Genomic DNA, 16816 nt, shown 5'->3' with positions numbered 1-16816 from the left:
CAGTACTAAAGATACTGTAGAACTAGAAGACACTTAAAGAAGCAATCTAAGTTAACTGACAGCACTCAGTACTTGAGACACTGAAGAACTAGAAAACACTTGAAATAGCAATCGATGATAATCAATTAAATAACCAATGGCACTTGGTACTTGAGACACTGTAGTACTAGAAGACACTTGAAATAGCAATCGATGGTAATCGATGAAATAACCAATGACACTTGAGACACTAAAGAACTAGAAGACACTTGAAATAGCAATCAGTGTTGGATCAATGTTGAAATACTCTGGTGAACAAGTGGAGTCACAGAGTGGAGCCTGGAACCTGGAGCAGCAACACACAGCAGCATGCACTAAAGGAGGATGTTGTTCAGGCACCTTCCTGTTCCCAGGATCCCACTTACATATCCTGAGACAGTCTGCTATTAGTGAGAGTAATCAGCTGAGCAATTCCAGGGTCCCCATTGGACGTTACTGTGATCAGCTGACTCTGTGACATGAGTGCCCAGAGTCCTGTATACTTCATGCATTCCACTACTGTAAACTCTGAGACGGAATGCATACTATTTCCCAGTGGGTGGGATGCCAGCTGTCAAGATCCCAACAGCGGCATCACGGCCGCCAGAATTCCGGCAGCAGGGCGAGGGGTACGAGTTCCCTTGAGTGCTCAATGGCTCGCTATGCTCGCCACAGGTTCTATTCTCACTCTATGGGGTCGTGGATACCCACGAGTGAGAAAAGACCCTGCGTGTTGGGATTACAGGCAGGGGTAGCCCTGGAACAATTGAATTTCACTGGTCTGGGTGGCAGAAGGCACCCTGCCCCCCTGCCCAGTCAGCCCCTGATTCAGGCTATAGGGATTCCGGCATTGGTATCCTGACCACCAGGATCCTGACAACCGGCAAATTGATTGCATCCCCTCTGAGATAGAACAACAACAACATGTATCGTGGCCACCAGTCGGCACCGTAGCTGACATCTGACAGCATCACTGACCCGTGGAAGCTGGCGTCGCACTGAGTAATGGCTGGTTCTAACCCCGATGCGTGGCTTGCATTGCGTGAACGATAATGCCCAAATGGACATTCGGATCAACATTTTGATTGCACCTCCAGTATGTAGAATTTAATAAACTACAAAAATGTGAATCCCTGACTCTCACTCACTCACTGACTCATCACTAATTCTCTTACTTCCCGAAATAACATAGGTATTATGCAGGTGGGAAATAGGAAAACTACGTAATTAGAATGTTAATAAACCTCCCCTAAGGGGATGAAAAGGCGGTTGACATAATGACATCATTACCGATGCATGGCTTGCGTTGTGTTAACGATAACGCCCAAATGGACAATCAGATCAAAATACGAATTGCATTTCCAGTGTGTAGAATTTAATAAACTACAAAAATGGTCTTGTCACGGTTTACCGTACCTGCTACGTGTGCTCCTAGGGTATTGCCAAGAACCATGTATTGATATTAAGATGTCTCAAATTTGCATTAATAATAATAATAATAATAATTTTATTTATATAGCGCTCTTTCTCCAATAGGACTCAAGGCGCTTAACAGATATATAGCATGATATAATACAGAAAATAATGAAGTACATTTTCATAAAATACAGAAGCACGAAGATACTAAAAGGGACACTATGGAAATGCTTGAGTAAACAGGAAAGTCTTGAGTCTACTTTTGAAGGATTCTATAGTTGGGGCCTCTCGCACTGTGCGGGGAAGTGAGTTCCATAGAGTCGGAGCCGCATGACTAAAAGCTCGACCCCCAGATGAATTACGGTAGATTCTAGGTACAGCTAAAAGTCCTTCATCTACAGATCGCAGTAATCGAGTGGGGCAGTATGGGGTCAGAAGCTGTTTCAGGTACCTTGGGCCTTGGTCATGTAATGCTTTGAAACTCAGTAAGCCAATCTTGAAGATGATTCGCCATCTTACAGGCAGCCAGTGAAGGGAGTAGAGGATGGGTGTTATGTGGCTAGAACGGGGCTGGTTGGTTAACAGCCTGGCAGCTGTGTTTTGCACCAGCTGTAAGCGTTGCAATTCTTTTGCTGGTAGACCAAGGTAGAGGGCATTACAGTAGTCTAATCGAGATGATACAAATGCATGTATGACTTTTGGCAGATCATCTGAGGGAATTAAGTGCTTGATTCTGGCTATGTTCCTCAGGTGAAAGAATGAGGATTTGATTGTGGCTGATATCTGATGTTTAAGTGTCAAGCCACCATCCAGGACAACGCCAAGATTCCGCACACGATCACTGGTCTGTAATTCTGAATCCCCGAGTGTAAGTCCAGTTGGTTGGCTATGCTGCAGTCCTGTCCTTTGATGTTGCGGTCGTATTATAAGGACCTCTGTTTTATCCGGGTTCAGTCGTAGCCAGCTGGCGCTCATCCACTCCTGTAGTTCAGCTAGACAGCCATTTAGGGTTGCTATTGGGTTATCAGTGCCCGGAGCAAAGGACAAGTACAATTGTGTATCATCTGCATAGCAGTGGTAGACCAGGCCATGGCGCCTGATTATTTCGCCCAATGGGAGCATGTATACTGCAAAAAGCATGGGGGATAGTATAGAACCTTGTGGGACACCACATGGCAATGGCACTGGTGGTGATGAGTATAATCCAGATGATACTCTCTGTGACCTGCCTGTGAGAAATGATTTGAACCAGCTTAGGACTGTGCCATCCAAACCACAGAAATGTATCAGTCGCTCAATCAGAAGCCCATGGTCCACGGTATCAAATGCTGCCGAGAGATCCAGAAGGATTAATATTGAACAGTCACCTCTGTCTTTTGCCATCAGAAGATCATTTAACACACACACCAGGGCTGTTTCAGTGCTATGTCTTCTCCTGAATCCTGATTGAAATGGATCATAAATATCATGGGTTGTCAGGCGGGTTTCCAGTTGATTTGCCACCACTTTCTCAATAACCTTTCCTAGGAAAGGAAGGTTTGATACCGGTCTGTAGTTGGTCATGCAGTCGGGATCTAAATTAGGTTTTTTAAGAAGCGGTCTAACAATTGCTTCCTTTAGGGGTCCAGGAAAAATGCCTGTCTGCAAAGAGCATTGAACAATTTTTGCAAAGACAGGACCAATTATATCCATACAACCTATTAGAAGCTTTGTTGAGGCTGGGTCCAGACCACAGGTGGTGGGACGCAAAATCCGAGCAATTTCAGCAGTGTCCTTTACATCCACTGGGTCAAAGCTGGTCCATGAAGGCAGGTAGCTTATATTGGCAGGCTTTGTAGTTTGGCACTCCTTTGATGGCACTGTGGAGATTCCAGCCCGGATGGTGGATATTTTATCTGCAAAGAAGTTTGCAAACTCGTTGCATCTTGCCTGGGAAAGGGTCTCATCAGTCTGCAGGCATGCTGGCTTGCAAAGCATCTCCACTGTGCGGAAAAGTTGAGCTGGCCTATTGTTTGCTGCTGTGATCTCATTTGACAGGAACTGTGATTTCTTACGAGTGATTGTCGATTGATATTCTTCGTTATGCTTTATTAGTTTTATTTTGTCATCCACTAGGTTAGTCTTCCTCCATCGTCTTTCCAGTCTACGCCCCCTTTTCTTGAGCTCACTAACACTGTTGTCGAACCATGGAGCTTGACGTTGTGGTTTGCGAGGTCTTATACGCACAGGGGCGATAATATCAATTGCAGCCATAACATCCCTATTATAATAACGGACTAGGGAACAGGGATCTTCACAGGCACCCAGTATAGCAGAGAGATCCAGATTTGCTGCAAGAGCCTGGGGAGTCATACCCCTCCTTGGACGATACCTGGTCAACTCCACGGGCAGAGATCTTATTTGAGGGGTTGCAACTGAGAACCAGAGGGAGTAGTGGTCTGACCAGATGACTGGGTTTATTTTTAGGTCAGTGACTTCTAATCCAATCTGAAAGACAAGATCAAGAGTATGACCACTTTTATGTGTGGCAGAGGGAATGACCTGTGTGAAGCCCAGACCATTCATTGTGCACAGGAGGTCTTGGCCAAGGCGTGAGAGCTCATCATCCACCCATGCATTGAAATCCCCGAGGATGAGCCATCTTTGATGTTCCAGAACCAGGCCAGCAACAGTGTCTGCAATTTCTTGTAGAAATATCTTTCCATCTCCAGGTGGACGGTAAATGAGAAGTACTCTGAAACCTAATCCTGTCGAACTCCGGGCAGCAATGCACTCGAATGAGCGAGTAATTTCAATAGGGTGGACCCTAAGTTTAAGTTCTTTTTTGAAGCAGATAGCCACCCCGCCACCCCTGCGGTCCAGTCTTGGGTTGTGGATGACCGAGTAGTTTGTTGGTACTGCAGCCTCCAATATAGGTGCTGCATTTTCATCTAGCCAGGTCTCTGTAATACAGGCTAGATCTGCAGATTCAATAAGGTCAGCAATTGTTGCAGTCTTGTTTCTTATAGATCTGGCATTACAAAGAACTGACCTGATTGGGCATACCAGAGGGCCTTCAGTTTTCTTTATGTTAATTGCAGGAGCTCTGGGTATGGGGGTCACAAAGCAAGAGTTGACCGTTTTGTCCTTCCAAACATAGGGCCGTCTTTTGGGTATCACTTCTATTTGATTGTTCTTTGAGTATGGGGGTGAGCAGGTGGGCAAAGGACGTAGATGGTTACCGGGGGAAATACATTTCCGGCCTGCTCGCTTCCCACGAATGCGCCTGTGTTTTCTTTTTAAAATGCCAAGGGATTGGAGAATAGAAGCCTGTGATGGTGTGATAGGAACTGCAGAACGTGGTGGGCGGAGTGAAAGAATGAAGCTGGAGCAATACGTATACATTTGGACATCAATGACAGATTACTATAAGTTTGAGCTGCATATGATGATGATGAGAGAGGGAGAGAAAGCAGTGGGTTTTTTTTTTTTTCCTTTTTGTGTTTTGTTTTCCCCCAATTCGGTATGTGATCCAAAATTATAATGGGTTTATGAACAAAGTTATTGCTATAACCTATTGGGTATATTTGAAGCAAGTGATAAATAAAATAACTGCTGATTTAGTCAATTATCCTAGGATAGGCAGACTTTGGAAAGGTGTTAGAAGCCAGTTCCTACTGTGTAGGTGTGAAAAGTCTCAGTGTGAGAGGCCTTTGATGTAGATTTCTTGTGTGGGGGGTAGTGATAACATGTCCTGGGAAATGGATCCTGAGTTGAAACAGTGAGCCTTCAGCAATTCAGAGCCTGAATATACTGATATTAGTAGATTAATGCAATAAGTCAGTTATTTGTTGCTCAGAGAACAGAGGTGGATGATGTCTAAGTGAGGGGCTGGATGTAGCCAAAGATAGGTTGTAATCCACAGTACCTTATCTGGGTAATGTCCAATGCAGAGTACAGCAGCTGCTAAACTGAAGGATTTCTCAGTGGAGGTATGCAGAGGATTCAGTCCAGGATTCAATCCAGTGTGTATCTCAGCGCAGGAATGCAATCCGTTGGTTTTGATGAGATGTCCGCGTAGAGTAGTACAAGTTAAAGGTAAGTCCTTGGATATTTATGATGATTCATAGGTCAGTTGTGGTGAATTTAAGCTGTTTTATGGAGATGATCAGGAGCATACAAAAGGAGAGGCAGCCATCTTGGGCGCCAGTATCCAAAGATCCCATCATTGATATAGATTTACCAAATTTTTAACACTCATTTATATACAAGCATGAAAATCAGAAACTCCCATGCGTAGACAGCTAGTACAGTATAACACAGTATATCACACAAAAACACTCATGCACACACACACACATAGCTGCCAGTGAGGGGGCCCACATGGCAGAGTTGTGGATTGGAGCTTTGCTGGTGGAATTTTGAATTTGCAGTAGCAGCTACTGATTGGCTGCCGGTCTATGAGTTCCACTTGACTCATGGCCTGCTCCAAATTTGAAATACTGATGATTCTGTCCTTCTATGGCTGCCTGCTCTGGACTCCTTCCCTGTGCTGCTGCTGTGGTCCCGGACAACAACAGCTGTGCCTAGGTGTGCCACCTGCTGTTCTGCAGCCTTGTTCCAGGAGCAGCTAAAAGCACCCAGAATGGATAGTTGTGGGGGCGTCAGGGGGAGTGGAAGGGGGGCCCTGCCTTTTATGACTGTCTCACTCCTACAACTTCTGATGGAAGTGCTGCGCGCACACACACACACACATATATATATATATATATGTATATATATATATATAGTGGCAGGGACAGCGTAATTCCACGTGAAGTTAATGTGGAATGTGCAGGTTTAGCAGAGAAAGCTTTCATAAATAAATAATTAGATTGAAGGATTGATTATAGCAAATTTAATATTATTTTTACTCCAAAGCAAATTTAAGAGGGAGGATGGTCTAGAGATGTACGTGACGGCTTGAGTTTTCGCACCAGACTCCAATTCCAAATAAAAACCAAAACGCCATCATCTACATGTCGGATCTTGCAGGTTTTGTCATTTGTCCAGGATGTCTGCAATAAAGTGGAAAGGAAATATACAGTATTTAATTAATGCAAAAATTAGTTGTGTTTATTAGTCAAATACATATGTTTACATGGTACATACTGTGTGTAAAGCTGGCTGAGGCAACTAAACTCTACACACTCAAATAGCGAACATTCTCCATTTAAAAATTCCTGAAATTCCTGAATTACTGTAAAAGAAAGAAATAAAGGATTAGCTTAAAAATAATTTGACAGCAGTTAAGTACTACAGTACTTGGCCCATCTAATCACACAAAAACAAATTACAAACTTTTTTGTCATGAGCCTGGAAAATGTCGAGACCTAGTGGCAGTGATACAGATCATTCAGCAAAAACTCTTGACATTTGATCTGGACTGAAGGAACTGCATACAATTATTACTGACATGTCTACTGTGACTGCATATGATACTGTCACCATTCAAAAATGTCATAGAATTCTAAATAGGCATGTCAGACAGTCTGTTCCAATACTGGCAGGAGCCTAGATGGATGGATGGACAGAACACAGAACAGGCCTTATCAGCCACTGGATGTTTAGTACAGCACAAAATATTTTATTTATTTTTTCAATACTGGGCCAACGCCCCTTGATGGATGGAAAGAACACCCCTAGATGGACGGAGCAGCAGCAGCCCTTGGATGTATATACTGGAAAGATGGACACAGCACAAAATATTTAAAAAAAGAATGTATTTAAAAAAAATGATGCTTAAGGCAAGGCTCAAGATTGCAGTTCACAAAAAGATGAATTAGGCAAAGAAGTATTTAAAAAGACAATATATTAGATGCTGTAATCATGATTTTAATTTATTTTGGATCAAGTTCTTCTGTTGCTGAAGAAAATCTTTGAAATGCAGAAGGTTCACTATTCAAGTGTGGCGAGTTTAGTTATATTCATTTAATTAAAATTTTGTTAATTTATAATTATTATTATTAATAATATTAATTTGAATGAATCACAATGCTATGATAAGAATAATTATGAAAATAGGACAATAAGTTATAACATAAGAACATGAGCTATGAACACAGCACCCTGAAATGGACAGAGCATGCCTGGATGTATACTGGGAGGATAAAGCACAATATATAAAAAAAATGTATTTTATTTTGGGTGGACTGACAGAACACCCTTAGATGGATGGAGCAGCTGCAGTCCCTGGATGTATACTGGGATGACACAGCACAAAATATTAATTTAAATCAGAATATATATATATATATATATATATATATATATATATATAATTTTTTTTATATAACACACTGCGGTTACAGTGTCACACAAATGAGTCAGAAATATATATTATTACACACTACAATTTATCTTCACTGACAGTGTTGCACAAATGAGTCAAAATATGTATTATTACACACTGCAGTTTAGCTTCACCGACAGTGTCAACAAAAAGGAGTCGGAAATATACATATTATTTTTATATCACACACTGCAGTTACAGTGTCAGACAAATGAGTCAGAAATATATATATTATTTTTTTATATCACACACTGGTTATAGTGTCATACAAATGAGTCAGAAATATGCCACACATGAGACTTATCTATAAGTTACATGAACTAGGGCTAGGGAGCACAATATGCACTTGGGTTAGTAACTGGTTAGATAATAGGGAGCAGCACATTGTGGTAAATTGAACTTTTTCAAATTGGACTGAAGTTCTAAGTGGTGTGCCACAAGGGTCTGTTCTCAAACTGCTATTGTTCAACATTTTCATTAACGATCTAGCAGAAGGTCTAGAGAGCTTGGTGTCAATTTTTGCAGATGATACCAAACTATGTAAGGTTGTAAATTTGGAGGGAGACGCTGAGTCTCTCCAGAATTATTATTATTTTATTTATTAGCAGTTTCTTATATAGCGCAGCATATTCCGTTGTGCTTTACAATTAAAACAACAGTTATAGAACAAAACTGGACAAAAACAGACAGACATAGAGGTAGGAAGGCCCTGCTCGCAAGCTTACAATCTATAGAATGATTTATTTAAAATGGAATCATGGGCAGCAAAATGGAGAATGAGGTTTAACACAGACAAGTGTAAGGTAATGCACCTTGGCAGCAAGAACAAAAATAACACCTACATACTTAATTAGGTGATTTTAGGGGACTCTGTACTGGAAAAGGATTTAGGTGTTCACATAGATAACAAATTTTTCCGCAGCACCCAATGTAGTATAGCGGCAAACAAGGTACTAGCATGCATAAAGAGAGGTATTGATGCAAGGTATGAGAGTGTTATACTCCCATTATATAAAGCCCTAGTGAGGCCCTATCTGGAATACTGCGCACAGTTTTGGGCACCCTACTACAAAAAGAATATCCTGGAAATAGAAAAGGTTCAGAGGCGGGCGACCAAACTAATTAAGGGGATGGAGACGTGGAAATACCAGGAAAGACTTGCAAGGCTTGACATGTTCACATTGGAAAAGAGATTAAGAGGAGACATGATCAACATTTATAAATATTTAAGGGGACAATACACAGAGCTTTCGGGGATCTGTTTTTGTTAAGACCAGCACAGAAAACACGCGGACACCCACTTAGGTTAGAAGAGATTCCGCACACAGAGGCGAAAAGGTTTTTTCACAATAAGGACAATACGAGTTTGGAATTCCCTGCCTGAGAAAGAAGTAATGGAAGACTCAGTCAATACTTAAGAATGGCCTAGATAAATTCCAAATGGCTAAGGATATACAGGGTAATGGAGCATAGATCACTTACCATAGTTATGATATAATTAGGAAATACAACACAATGGTCGACTTCATCAACAGATAAAATTACTCCTGAAAATAATACAGAGTAGGAGAACTCAAATAGGTTGAACTCGACTGATGGATTATCTTTTTTCAACCTCACAAACTATGTAACTATGTAAAATATGTATTTTTTTTATATCACACACCATCGGTAACAGTGTTGCACAAATGAGTCAGAAATATATATATTATTTTTTATATCACACACTGCGGTTACAGTGTCACACAAATGAGTCAGAAATATATATTTTTACATACTGCGGTTTAGCTTCACTGACAGTGTCGCACAAATAAGTCAGAAGTATGTATTATTATTTTTTATATCACAAACTGCACCCCTGGACTACACAGCCCTTGATGGACAGAACAAGCAGCCCCTTTCAGTCAGATATCCCCAGTTTATAGACATAGCACCCCTGAAGAAGCTCCTTGTCTACACCAGAGTACCACATCAGCCCCTTACTTTAGTTCAGATAGCCTCCCCTCAAAGAATAGCACACAGCATGGACAAGTAGCACATGTACACTGTACAATCTCAAATGCCAGAGTGAAGATGGCGCTGATGCATGGGGACTTATATAGAATCCAAAACTCATGGGAATCCGACAGCGGGATGATGATGTTTTACCTCGCTTTCAGATAAAACTGAGCCGGGCTCAGAGCCCGGCTTGGATCTCAATGTTCGCGTGTGTTCGGTTCTCGGAGAACCAAACCTGCTCATCTCTTATTAAGGATTGTAACTGCCTTACAATGATGTTAAAAACATACTGTAGATGTGAGTGTAAGTACTTTAACATTAAAAACAAAAATGAGGACATTGTGAGCCTAAATGTTTTTAGTTTTGATTTGTTTTTTGTCGCTTTTTTGTTTAATCAAAATATGAACCGGAATCTTATATTTCAGTGCTGAAAACAACTCTGTACTTTTCTCGACCGACAGAGTTCTGGCATAACAATAATGTCTGCTATATAATTGCTGCTTTGTTACTATCAAATTGTTTTTTTTCCAGTTATATGTGTTCTTGCTAGTTTTACAACTATAATCAATATAATTAAGACTAGTGGAATATATATTAAAACACCTGCCTACAATAAACCATGCTATTCGAATAATGTTTTGTTTGCACCTGATCTATAATATCTGCATACTGTATATGTCCATTGTTATATAAATTTTATTACGTTCCTATACATTATTCTATATTAAACATGGAAAATTTTATGCAACACTGCAGTTTTTATGCAATAATTAGAAAACAAAATAATCGTAAAAGATATTGTAAACATGTAAACGTTATTCAAATAAGCAAATATAAAGACAGCACTCTCTAGGTAATAAGCATTATTTGAGCACAATAAAAAAAATAATGAGTAACAAATCCTAGAAGGCTGATGTAGCTCATACACAAAAGAGTCTTCCTGGTCTTGTAAAAATCAAAATTGTTCTTCGAACATGCAAGAGTATTTTATCTCTGGGGTTATTTATAGGGTAAACATAGCAGATATAAAGTAAGCACACTAAAAAAGAACAAATATATAAACTCAGTACGTGATTTAATCTTGCGTTCTTCCACTGACCGGACACTTTAGGATGGCACAATACCAAAATTATTTATGCCACCATCCAGTACTTCAGTAGTTGCTCTGTAGTCTCAAGAGTACCAGTAAATTATCATCTGATGCAATTAATAGTTCATTATCACTTTTTGAGAGTGACAGGAAGTCAACTAAGAAAGGCTTACTGTTACATAGCTCACTAATTGTATTATGTTAGGGATGGGAAGTAATTGAATATAGCAGCATTTACGGAAGCAACTAAAATGTAATTCATAATGGCAATACTGAAATGTAAACAAACAATCATAGTAATGTGTGTCAGTCTGGGAATTGATGGTCACTGATTTCCTTCATAAAACGTAGACCGTTGTTGGCCTCACCATGTATTGGTAAGGATAAGAAGCACCATTGGTCATAACACTTATTGTGTTTATCCTCAAAACTGGGTACACATGGGCATGGGGGAAATGAATTGGAAATAGCTAGGCTTCATGGTATTCCATAGTTACCGTATGGTTTGTTAAAGAGCCTACATCAACAAGGTACATTTGGTGTTGGTAAAATGAGGCTCGTGCTGAGTTGGATGCTTTAACCACACTGCAATGGCACTTACACTCTATGGAACAACTAAAGGGCCCCATATACTACAACGATATGTCTGAGGCTGAAGTCGGAGGCGATTTCCCTTGAACTGTCCCGGGAGCTTCCCAGGACTGGTTCCATATGATTCCATATGATTTGGTACATTTTGCATGCAATATATCGTATGCGATCCCAGCCATGCCTGCGGGAACTGACATATCACGAGTACAGCACTAACGATCTAGGGGAGCCGATCCGACCCTCACGGGAATGCACGTCGGATCAGAAAAACATCCAAAATGCCTGAATTCACTCAATATTTCGGCCCGAATGCCCGAAATTGGATGAAATCGGACATTATTGTTCTAGTGTATGGGGCCCTTTACATTCAGCCCTAACTTGCAGATCCTCAAAAGCTAGTGCTGCAGTGGCAGCAAACTCTTTGCTTTGGGCGTTGTGTTCCCTCATATAGTATGTGAGGGCTATATGTTCATCAACAAATGTTCCCCTACAACTGAAGTCCTTTTATGATTTGCTGTATTGTTGCATACATACAGTATTTTATTGTTGCATATCTACTGTATATCACTAATGTTAATAGATCGGAGCACCAACATTACTATAGGAACATCATCAGTTCATATTGTGCGCTACAAGCACCCACAAGGGTTTGTTATCAGATTGTCGACAGTGACAATGCAATCAGAATGTCGACATTCATGATATCAAAATGTTTCAAATGTTAACATAATAAATGTTGACACCTGGAAAATGTCAACATAGGCAGAATATCAACATATGAAATGTCGACAATGTCAGATTGCCAGCATTAGCCTTGGGGTTAGGTTTAGAGGTTAGATTTAGGGAATAGGGTTAGGGACCCTAAAATGACATTGTTGATATTCTCACCATGTCGCTATATCAACATTGTCAGCATGGTCAAGGTCGACATTAAGAACACGGTAACATGTTCAATATTGGCATAATGACCATGTCAACATTCTCCATAAAAACAATATTGGACACTTTGACAGAAATGGAACCATTTCACGTCCAGAAGTGGAGCTCTAAAGTTAGCATACAATGGGAGACTTCCTCAAGGCTGTGTTGAGCCTTGAGGAAGGGTCCGCAGTGACCCGAAACACGTTGGAAACTAGTAGCTATCCCTATCCCTATCTGCATCCAGATCTGTCAGAAAGAACCTATGTTGTCTGGTACTGGTGAGTGCCCTGGAGGGAGTAAGGAGGATTTCCGGAGTCTCCCATTGTATGCTAACTCTAGAACTTTACTTCTGGAGCCAGAAACGGTACGGTTCCATTTCTGTCAAAGTGTCCAGTATTGTTTTTATGGAGAATTATATGAATAAATCAGTTTTTATCCATGGATAATGCACTATGGGGGTAATTCCAAGTTGATCGCAGCAGGAATTTTGTTAGCAGTTGGGCAAAACCATGGAGGTCATTCCGAGTTGTTCGCTCGCAAGGCGATTTTAGTAGAGATGAGCGCCTGAAATTTTTCGGGTTTTGTGTTTTGGTTTTGGGTTCGGTTCCGCGGCCGTGTTTTGGGTTCGAACGCGTTTTGGCAAAACCTCACCGAATTATTTTTGTCGGATTCGGGTGTGTTTTGGATTCGGGTGTTTTTTTCCAAAAACACTAAAAAACAGCTTAAATCATAGAATTTGGGGGTCATTTTGATCCCAAAGTATTATTAACCTCAAAAACCATAATTTACACTCATTTTCAGTCTATTCTGAATACCTCACACCTCACAATATTATTTTTAGTCCTAAAATTTGCACCGAGGTCGCTGTGTGAGTAAGATAAGCGACCCTAGTGGCCGACACAAACACCGGGCCCATCTAGGAGTGGCACTGCAGTGTCACGCAGGATGTCCCTTCCAAAAAACCCTCCCCAAACAGCACATGACGCAAAGAAAAAAAGAGGCGCAATGAGGTAGCTGTGTGAGTAAGATTAGCGACCCTAGTGGCCGACACAAACACCGGGCCCATCTAGGAGTGGCACTGCAGTGTCACGCAGGATGGCCCTTCCAAAAAACCCTCCCCAAACAGCACATGACGCAAAGAAAAAAAGAGGCGCAATGAGGTAGCTGTGTGAGTAAGATTAGCGACCCTAGTGGCCGACACAAACACCGGGCCCATCTAGGAGTGGCACTGCAGTGTCACGCAGGATGGCCCTTCCAAAAAACCCTCCCCAAACAGCACATGACGCAAAGAAAAAAAGAGGCGCAATGAGGTAGCTGACTGTGTGAGTAAGATTAGCGACCCTAGTGGCCGACACAAACACCGGGCCCATCTAGGAGTGGCACTGCAGTGTCACGCAGGATGTCCCTTCCAAAAAACCCTCCCCAAACAGCACATGACGCAAAGAAAAAAAGAGGCGCAATGAGGTAGCTGTGTGAGTAAGATTAGCGACCCTAGTGGCCGACACAAACACCGGGCCCATCTAGGAGTGGCACTGCAGTGTCACGCAGGATGTCCCTTCCAAAAAACCCTCCCCAATCAGCACATGATGCAAAGAAAAAGAAAAGAAAAAAGAGGTGCAAGATGGAATTATCCTTGGGCCCTCCCACCCACCCTTATGTTGTATAAACAAAACAGGACATGCACACTTTAACCAACCCATCATTTCAGTGACAGGGTCTGCCACACGACTGTGACTGATATGACGGGTTGGTTTGGACCCCCCCCCAAAAAAGAAGCAATTAATCTCTCCTTGCACAAACTGGCTCTACAGAGGCAAGATGTCCACCTCATCTTCACCCTCCGATATATCACCGTGTACATCCCCCTCCTCACAGATTATCAATTCGTCCCCACTGGAATCCACCATCTCAGCTCCCTGTGTACTTTGTGGAGGCAATTGCTGCTGGTCAATGTCTCCGCGGAGGAATTGATTATAATTCATTTTAATGAACATCATCTTCTCCACATTTTCTGGATGTAACCTCGTACGCCGATTGCTGACAAGGTGAGCGGCGGCACTAAACACTCTTTCGGAGTACACACTTGTGGGAGGGCAACTTAGGTAGAATAAAGCCAGTTTGTGCAAGGGCCTCCAAATTGCCTCTTTTTCCTGCCAGTATAAGTACGGACTGTGTGACGTGCCTACTTGGATGCGGTCACTCATATAATCCTCCACCATTCTATCAATGTTGAGAGAATCATATGCAGTGACAGTAGACGACATGTCCGTAATCGTTGTCAGGTCCTTCAGTCCGGACCAGATGTCAGCATCAGCAGTCGCTCCAGACTGCCCTGCATCACCGCCAGCGGGTGGGCTCGGAATTCTGAGCCTTTTCCTCGCACCCCCAGTTGCGGGAGAATGTGAAGGAGGAGATGTTGACAGGTCGCGTTCCGCTTGACTTGACAATTTTGTCACCAGCAGGTCTTTCAACCCCAGCAGACCTGTGTCTGCCGGAAAGAGAGATCCAAGGTAGGCTTTAAATCTAGGATCGAGCACGGTGGCCAAAATGTAGTGCTCTGATTTCAACAGATTGACCACCCGTGAATCCTTGTTAAGCGAATTAAGGGCTGCATCCACAAGTCCCACATGCCTAGCGGAATCGCTCCGTGTTAGCTCCTTCTTCAATGCCTCCAGCTTCTTCTGCAAAAGCCTGATGAGGGGAATGACCTGACTCAGGCTGGCAGTGTCTGAACTGACTTCACGTGTGGCAAGTTCAAAGGGCATCAGAACCTTGCACAACGTTGAAATCATTCTCCACTGCACTTGAGACAGGTGCATTCCATCTCCTATATCGTGCTCAATTGTATAGGCTTGAATGGCCTTTTGCTGCTCCTCCAACCTCTGAAGCATATAGAGGGTTGAATTCCACCTCGTTACCACTTCTTGCTTCAGATGATGGCAGGGCAGGTTTAGTAGTTTTTGGTGGTGCTCCAGTCTTCTGTACGTGGTGCCTGTACGCCGAAAGTGTCCCGCAATTTTTCTGGCCACCGACAGCATCTCTTGCACGCCCCTGTCGTTTTTTAAAAAATTCTGCACCACCAAATTCAAGGTATGTGCAAAACATGGGACGTGCTGGAATTTGCCCATATTTAATGCACACACAATATTGCTGGCGTTGTCCGATGCCACAAATCCACAGGAGAGTCCAATTGGGGTAAGCCATTCCGCGATGATCTTCCTCAGTTGCCGTAAGAGGTTTTCAGCTGTGTGCGTATTCTGGAAAGCGGTGATACAAAGCGTAGCCTGCCTAGGAAAGAGTTGGCGTTTGCGAGATGCTGCTACTGGTGCCGCCGCTGCTGTTCTTGCGGCGGGAGTCCATACATCTACCCAGTGGGCTGTCACAGTCATATAGTCCTGACCCTGCCCTGCTCCACTTGTCCACATGTCCGTGGTTAAGTGGACATTGGGTACAACTGCATTTTTTAGGACACTGGTGAGTCTTTTTCTGACGTCCGTGTACATTCTCGGTATCGCCTGCCTAGAGAAGTGGAACCTAGATGGTATTTGGTAACAGGGGCACACTGCCTCAATAAATTGTCTAGTTCCCTGTGAACTAACGGCGGATACCGGACGCACGTCTAACACCAACATAGTTGTCAAGGACTCAGTTATCCGCTTTGCAGTAGGATGACTGCTGTGATATTTCATCTTCCTCGCAAAGGACTGTTGAACAGTCAATTGCTTACTGGAAGTAGTACAAGTGGGCTTACGACTTCCCCTCTGGGATGACCATCGACTCCCAGCGGCAACAACAGCAGCGCCAGCAGCAGTAGGCGTTACACGCAAGGATGCATCGGAGGAATCCCAGGCAGGAGAGGACTCGTCAGACTTGCCAGTGACATGGCCTGCAGGACTATTGGCATTCCTGGGGAAGGAGGAAATTGACACTGAGGGAGTTGGTGGGGTGGTTTGCGTGAGCTTGGTTACAAGAGGAAGGGATTTACTGGTCAGTGGACTGCTTCCGCTGTCACCCAAAGTTTTTGAACTTGTCACTGACTTATTATGAATGCGCTGCAGGTGACGTATAAGGGAGGATGTTCCGAGGTGGTTAACGTCCTTACCCCTACTTATTACAGCTTGACAAAGGGAACACACGGCTTGACACCTGTTGTCCGCATTTCTGGTGAAATACCTCCACACCGAAGAGCTGATTTTTTTGGTATTTTCACCTGGCATGTCAACGGCCATATTCCTCCCACGGACAACAGGTGTCTCCCCGGGTGCCTGACTTAAACAAACCACCTCACCATCAGAATCCTTCTGGTCAATTTCCTCCCCAGCGCCAGCAACACCCATATCCTCCTCATCCTGGTGTACTTCAACACTGACATCTTCAATCTGACTATCAGGAACTGGACTGCGGGTGCTCCTTCCAGCACTTGCAGGGGGCATGCAAATAGTGGAAGGCGCATGCTCTTCACGTCCAGTGTT

The sequence above is a fragment of the Pseudophryne corroboree genome, chromosome 5 (assembly GCF_028390025.1).
Source record: "Pseudophryne corroboree isolate aPseCor3 chromosome 5, aPseCor3.hap2, whole genome shotgun sequence".
Classification (NCBI taxonomy): Eukaryota; Metazoa; Chordata; class Amphibia; order Anura; family Myobatrachidae; genus Pseudophryne; species Pseudophryne corroboree.
The sequence above is the reverse complement of the archived record's forward strand: the minus strand, read 5'-3'. Positions refer to the sequence as shown.